Below are 7,931 nucleotides of genomic sequence, written 5' to 3' on the forward strand. Positions count from 1 at the left end.
ACAGCTATTCTTCTAAACATGCGGAATTTCACCTATAATGCAACGACCCCATCAGCATCAGTAGTCGTAACAGCAGTCCCGTTGAAAATGGTAATAACTAGCTCCGATCCCCTTCTCGTTAGCACAATGCAAGTTAGCTACAGCGTGAAGACTCCAATAAAATCTACAGTTTTCGATTTAGAAAACATCTCCCCGGTGGGGCAACAACCGATGAACACCCAATTGCAGCTCCGACGGCAACGCTACCAACCATTACCACCCGCGGAATGTTCAGGAGGAGGAGGACGACGTTGAAGTAACCGCTACCAATGTTTCCGGTGAGTGCGATCCTCGTCCGAACTTCAAACCCCGTCAACGATCAACCGGACGAAATCGAAGTGAAAACCGGTCAGTAGTGGTGTATCGCAGAAACGGGACCGTATCACGATTATCCGGAAGGCACAGCAGAAGCACCAGCAAAAGAGGAAGGATGGATGTCCACCGTCAGTAGAACGGCACAGGGGTCAGTCAGAGCTCGGTTCACAGTTTCATCCAGCGGCAGTTTGCCCAGTCATGGGCACGGGATTGTTTCGACGAGTATTGTAGTACGTGCGGGCAGATCGAGTTTTTCCACCACATCAAGCCGGACAAGCATTCACCCTTGGTAAGTGTAAGGCAGCTAGGCAGCAATAGGTTCCGTTCACGTTCACAGTTGGTAAGGGTTGAACGATGGTGCAGAGATGATGCAGGATAATCAAATCAATCAATGAAAGTATCTCCGAGTTTCGCTGAATTAGTGAGTTCTGTAAACATGGTTTTTTATTGTTGCTTTGATCGAGGTTTTGATTGACAGTAGCTTTTCGGCTTCGCAAGAAGGTGCACCTTCATATGTTGCTGTGATGCGAAAAGTGAGAAAGCACTGAGCAATGCGAGTTACTCGAGGTGCATCAAAAGCAACTCAGAAATTGCTCTTTGGTCTTGCGAGACCAAATTCGTTCCAAATCTGCAGGGATTTTTTTTTTTAAAGGAGTTGTGGAATGGTTTGAGAAATTTGGTTTGAAATGCAGTTTGGAATCGAGGACAGACTTGGTTCCGATTTCCGATACATTTGACATTCGTGGAAGAAATCCATTGCAGCATTTTTATGCGATTCCAATTTCTTTTTGGATTTTAACCTGGCTTCATAATGAACCGTATCCAATTGACTGACGAAACGAAACAATCCTGCAGTTCAACCGTTTATCCGACAAAACAATTCACATTAACCAGTACGCTTGCCAGCAATCATCGTGCCATTTTTACTGCAGAGAAAACCAATGTCATGAAATTTATAAAATTGCAGTTCCAAGCGCCCAGTTGCAAAACAACCAGTTTCCCATCCTATAGCGGTAGAGGGGCAGAGCGAGCTCGAAAACCCCGTAACAATCAAAAGCAAACCAGTAGTACACAATGTGCCAAAACGATACACGCGCGATGGTTATTGTTTATCTCCCACCCAAAAGCGCTCGGTCTGCCTTGCAAGCCATCCCAAAAAAACAATCCTTTCGCCATTCGTTTTGCAACGAACGACACACAACTTCAAGAACGCTGTCTCCAATGGATGGCTCTCCGTCGCACTCACACACACATACACACCAGCACTCATCCGTGCCGTGCATGAGAAGCATCGTTCTGTTTTCTATTGTTTTGAATTTGGTGCTGCTTGGTCCACGTCAGGACGCAGCCAACCGTTGTTGTCTATTTTTTGTTGTTGTATTGAATCAACGAATATCTTTGGATTATCTCTCTTTGTGACATATACATATATAAAAGAAAACGCTATCGATATTTAGAATAGCAACCCGGGAAAAAGCCCGTTCTCTTTGAATTTTTCAAGCGTGAATAAACAAACAAACCCTTTAACAACAACAAACAACCGTAGGAAATAATGCAACTGTCAAGCAAAAAAAAATCAAGAAATAGCGCACCGTTTAACTTTCCATTGTTCGCACTTTTTCCCCCTTTTTAAGCGAGAGCAAAACAAAAGTATAATGTGAATCTTTTCCCTCCTGTCACAACTTTAATCAAGAGTTTGAAGCAAAGATAAGAAAACAATATAGATGAAACCCAGCTGAATAAGTAAAATATGTAAACAAACAAAGATCTCTTTAAATACACATATATTTTTGAATATTCGTTTTTTGACCTTGTACGAGATGGAATCACTTGTTATTATATGCAGTTAATGGAAAGCAAAGGAAGCATTAGCGAAAAAAAAAACGGAAACGAAAAAGAATAGTGAACGTTAAACTATTGATCACACATACACATACACACACACAATCACCCGTACCTATACTTGTAGAGACAAAACAACAACAACAACAACAAGAAGAAAAAGCAAACGGATACGGCGTGCAACTCTCTCACTCTCGATTGATAAACAAAAACGAAAAAAAAACGTTAGGAGAAAAAAGAAGAAGCAGAATAGCGACGTTGTAACACGATTACTACTACATATTATACATATATTGACAAAAAAAAGCATAGCTCTTTTTCTCTCTTTTTAGTCCCTTTTCAAATAATCGAATTACACACCCCCACACTCTCGCAAGCGAAAGCGATGCAAACCTTTTAATCAAATTTAAGCATTGGTCAAGCAACAACAACAGTGTGTGCGTGAAACAAAACCCGTTGAGATGGATAATGTGACGTGAAACCACAAATTACATCTAGCATTTTTTTAATTTTTAAACGTGACCATATATTAAAGTAAAAAGAACAAGTAACAACACTAAAAAAAGGAATATTTATATGTAAAAGTGCGTGCATTTGTATTTGTATTTTGTCTCTTTGAATGAAAAAAAACTTAAATATTATAAAAAAAAGCAAAACACTCACACAAACATACACAAAATCAGACACACACCCACACGAAAAAAAAAGAAAAAACGGTTAGAAATCAGAAAAATTGTGAAAACTAAATTTTTAAGGTAACTAAGTATGCGACGATGCCGACGGAAAACAAAACTAGAGAAATACCAAAAAGTAACAGTGGCGACCCAGTCCAATAATAAATCACATACACCCCCTCCCCTCCCACACACACACACACACATGATCACTCTGAAGTAAAGCAAACAAACAAAAAACGGAGAAACAAAATAAATCCCAAGCAAGCTTAATGTGAATTGTAAGCGCAAGTCTCGCAATTTTAGCAATGAACCTTACTCTCACTAACCCACACACAAACACACCCACACACACACACAGACATTCATACATACACAGGAAACAAAAGAAGAAAAAACCCACAAGCATTCACGCACGCCCCAGTATAGCCGAGAACGAGATACGAGAGACTTACGAACGAGGAGTGCAGCGTGGAGTGCATTGTGGTGAACGGAAAGCAAAAAAACAAAACAAAAACAAAACTTAAATAAACTGGAAATCTCAAATCACACCTGTGTAGTAATGAAACATAACAACAACAACAACAGCAAAAAAAAACAAACGAGATCCCATGAACAATGGAAGAAAAGAAATGAAAGGAAATCACAACAGATACACATAATATTAAATTTAATATTAAATTATATATAAACACTGATGATGGAAGGGAAAAAACCGGAAGAAAAGAAGAAAAAACAAAGAAAAAAAAAGCAAGAAAAAGCAGAAAATATTTAAGAGTAAATTGTTTAATCTAGTCTTCAAAGGTAATTAAAATTAAAGTGAAACATAAAAATATGATGATGAGAATGAAAGTAAAAAAAAAATCGTGGAAGAAACAAAGAGCAAGAAAAAAAAAAACTATTAAATATGAATAAATAATTTAAAAGAGATAAAAATAAAGGAAATGGAAAGAAATCCTAAACATCAGCGGTTAATTCTTTGCTGGGCGGCGACCGGTGGAATATCACAGCCTGCTTTGACTTGTTCCCTAGACGAGCGTGTTGAGAAATTATAACATAAAGCAGAGGGCGAATTGATCACTGTTTTGCGTAAATCCGGAGGAAATTGTGATTAGGGCGAAACTAGCAATGACAACAACATGGAGAAAAGGCACTCACAAATCTTAGTCCTCAGCTGTCCGAAGAAGTCGTCTCCACTCTACTCGATCCATGGCCACACTTCGCCAGCCTCGTAGTCTGCGAAGGGTCCGCAGGTCGCATTCTACTTGGTCGACCCACCTTGCCCACTACTCGCCTCTTCTTCTTGTTTCTGTTGGGTCGTCGTGCGGCATTCTTACGAAGTGCTCGTCCCACCGTAGTCGTCAATTTTTTGCAATGCGGACGATGAATGGTTCTCCCAGCAGCTGATGCACTCCACCGTAGATGGTACGCAACACCTTCCGTTCAAAAACACCACGAGCATAGTCCAGGTCTCGTAGTCGTTGAGGACCACCGGTCTAATCAGCGTCTTGTAGATAGTCAACTTCGTGCCGCGGCGAATTTTATTCGACCGGAGCCGTCCTCCGGAGTCCAAAGTAGACACGATTCCCTGCCATAATGCGTCTATGAATTTCTCTGCTGGTATCATTATCAACTCGTCAACCACCTCAATTCCGTCACCGTCAATCTGAACTCGGGGTGGGAGGCTAACATTGTCTTCTCTAGAACCTCTTCCTCTCATCTATGTCGTGTTCGATGCATTGCTGGCAAGTCCAATCAGCCTTCAGTCTGATGTACGTGTTTCCGCCATCGTCTCACAAAGTTCCGTGCCATGATGTGGATGTAATTGGCGAAGCCAAGAAGCTGGATGAACTTCCCGAAGATCGTGCCACTCGTGTCCATCCCAGCTCTTCTGATCACACCTTCTAGCGCGATGTTGAATAGCAGACACGAAAGTCCATCACCAGTGATGTCAATGTTCCAGTTTAAACTGGATTCTTCCAGTCTTTTACAACATCAAACAGTTAAATCTTAAAATCTTCAAGTTTTTTTTCAATTATTGTCCAGTTTTATCCAGTTTTTACATAACCCTGTGTATTGATCAGTTCACGAAGATTTGCCGCACTCTTCTCTCACCCGTAAGTTTTGACAGTTTTGGGTGGTTTGTTTTGGCTCCCATTCGTTGCTATCTCTTTTACTCAGAAGCAAAATGATAGGGAGCAAAAAGTGAGGTTAGGGACCGTGCACTGATCTATAGACGAGTGCACGGATGGATTTGAGTTCACTCACTCGACAAAAAGTGACACAACAGCGGGGCCCTGTTTACTAAAAATGAATACATGAATAATGCTCGCGTAACATTTGAAAAGGGCCTATCAACTTTTGTAAATAATTTGGTAGGTCCTTTTCACGAGAACCGAAGTACGCCCACGCAAACCAAGAGCACTATCGGAAGGGGTGAATTTCCTCTGCCCGATGGTGTTGTTAGTTTGCGTGAGCGTATTCGGTTCGCGAGAAAAAGGCTTAACAAGTTTTGTGTACATAAGTTGATAGACCCGTTTCAAATGTTACGTGAGTATTATTCATGTGTTCATTTTTAGTAAACAGGGCCCCGCTGTTGTGTCACTTTTTGTCGAGTGAGTGAACTCAAATCCATCCGTGCACTCGTCAATGGTGCCATTCTCTATTTGGTTGCATTTGACGTGTCGATTTTCTGATATTTATTAAGTGATTCGACAGTTATTCCAAAGCATTTTGAAGTGATTTATCTAAGGTTTTATAAATATGTTTCTTCTGAATCCGTGCTTGTTTAAGTGGTTTTACATTCCCACGAATCGTAATTTCTGGAGTGTTGGAGGGCCTTATTACGGGCCCGTAAAAAAAATCCAATAAAAATACAATGATTTTCATTGTCATTGTAACCATGATATTTACTGTCAAAACATTGGACATTTTTGTCCATTACCATAAAATCACAACAAAATTCATGGTTCACAACAATGAAAATCATGGTATTTGAGAAATTTACAGTAAAATAGGGGGGTTGTTAAGCATCTTAACAATATAAAAAAGTTATTTTCCCGAACAAATTTGATCTCATCACACTGATTTTCGTTGTTTGAGCATTGTATCGTTAAAAATCGAAATCTATTTTTTCTCCCGTACAATAATTTAACAATAAATTTTAATGTACTCAAAATTTAACAGTAACAATCATTTTAATTTCGTTGTTTTATTATAATTATTTTTTTTCGGGGGTGCCACTACACGGTGATAAGCAAGTGATACTAATGGTGGTAAGCTCCAACCGGTATTATCCTCGGATTAAATCCCGATCAAGAATGTCCGGCTAGTTTGATGTCGACATCAGAGTTAATCAACATAATTCTGAGCAAACATTTTTCAGATCATACAAACAGGGACGGTATTAAAAGTTAATCCGAGTTGGAGCTTACCGCCATAAGAGCCGTTATTACCGTACAAATCAAATGGGAATGACTTCACCGTGACGACAAGTGACAAGTTTTCATCGTGAAGTGACATCCGTAATAAGCCCCGGAATGTTTCCGGCATTTGCCGAACATAACTAAAGTAATGTATCATTTTCCAATGTTTGAGTCAAATAACATATGAATTTATGCAATGGTGTTGTGCGATACGAGTTTATAAAAATATTTGTTTCAAACTAATCCCGCTTTAACGATCCGATTCATGTCTGGCCTTTTTTAAAGCCATCCCATGTTTTGAATATTTCCCTCCTTTGTCACCATTGTTGTTGATTTAGGCTACAAAAAATGTCCAATATATCATTATTCTCTTTTTATAACCATTTCAGTACTGAATGTGAATTTCACGAATTTCATTTTCAAGGACGTCTACATTGGCTTTTTGTGAACCTATCCTGTTTGTCAAATTTGCCGGTATTTTGTGAAAAATGCCGAAACGAAAAGCAGTTCCGAATGCAGGAAATTTACTTAAATACTTCAAAATCTTTGGTATGTTATCAGCTTTCCCTAATGATGATAGGCAATTTGCTCTTTGCAAACAATAATTGCAACTGCAATTATTATGAATTAGAACATCAGCTGGTAAAAGAGCTCTTAGTCTATCTTGTGCTCTGACTGGCTTAGTTCTAATTAACTCAGCATTTGTAGTCATTCTTCAAAAAAGAAAATGCCTGTTCAAAAAGCATCTATTTCTAATCATTTTTGCGTGTTCATTATATTTTTAGGAGCCGAGTCTCAGGACAACCATACAAGGTCTCGTGAACGTGATGATGATGTAAAAAAAACCTGAAGAAGCTAATAATGAGTCTCGTAACAATGACATAACATCTCGACAACATGATGACGATGAAAAACACTCTGGATTTTCTCGAAGGGTTCCAACCACTGGTAATCAACACCCAAGCAATTTTCTACCAGAAAAACAATCAACTGACCAGCCTTCACAGTTCACAGAAGAGGGTTGTGCATGGAAATTTGACGAACTAACTAACGGTACCAGCAGAAATGGTATACTTAACATTTCTCGATTACTTTTTCGAAGGGACGTATCAGCTTTTGTAAACAATGCATTTGATCATCGATTTGGCGTAACTGGTAGCTCGCCCACGCATGCTAACACTACCATCAGATAGGAGAAATTTTCCTCTACCTGATAGTGGTGTTAGTATGCGTGGGTGAGCAACCAGTTACGTCAAACTAACCATCCAATGCATTGTTTTCAAAAGCTGATACGTCCCTTCGAAAAAGTAATCGAGATTTTGTCAAATAATTCAACAGCTAATGTTTGCGCACTTTTTAATATGGGATAAAAATGGTTCTCAGGATGCATTCAGGTCTCGTGATGACTTTAAAAATATAGCTGGTTGCTCTCGATCGCTAACTAGAACTGAGGCGTTACTGACGAATCAATCAGTTAATAAAATTTCGAAAGATATGACAAAGGATTTTCAGCACGACCAAAAGGAGACGGTCGATTATATTAGCGCTGATCATAGCGACTGCAACGATGAGTCAGAACTGGTAAAATAATCCTGCAATTTTTATTTTATTTTATAACAAGCCATTTATTTAACTA

This window comes from Ochlerotatus camptorhynchus, unplaced genomic scaffold (assembly GCF_037179485.1).
Source record: "Ochlerotatus camptorhynchus isolate MF236.1 unplaced genomic scaffold, CSIRO-AGI_Acam_v1.1 ptg000102l, whole genome shotgun sequence".
Classification (NCBI taxonomy): Eukaryota; Metazoa; Arthropoda; class Insecta; order Diptera; family Culicidae; genus Ochlerotatus; species Ochlerotatus camptorhynchus.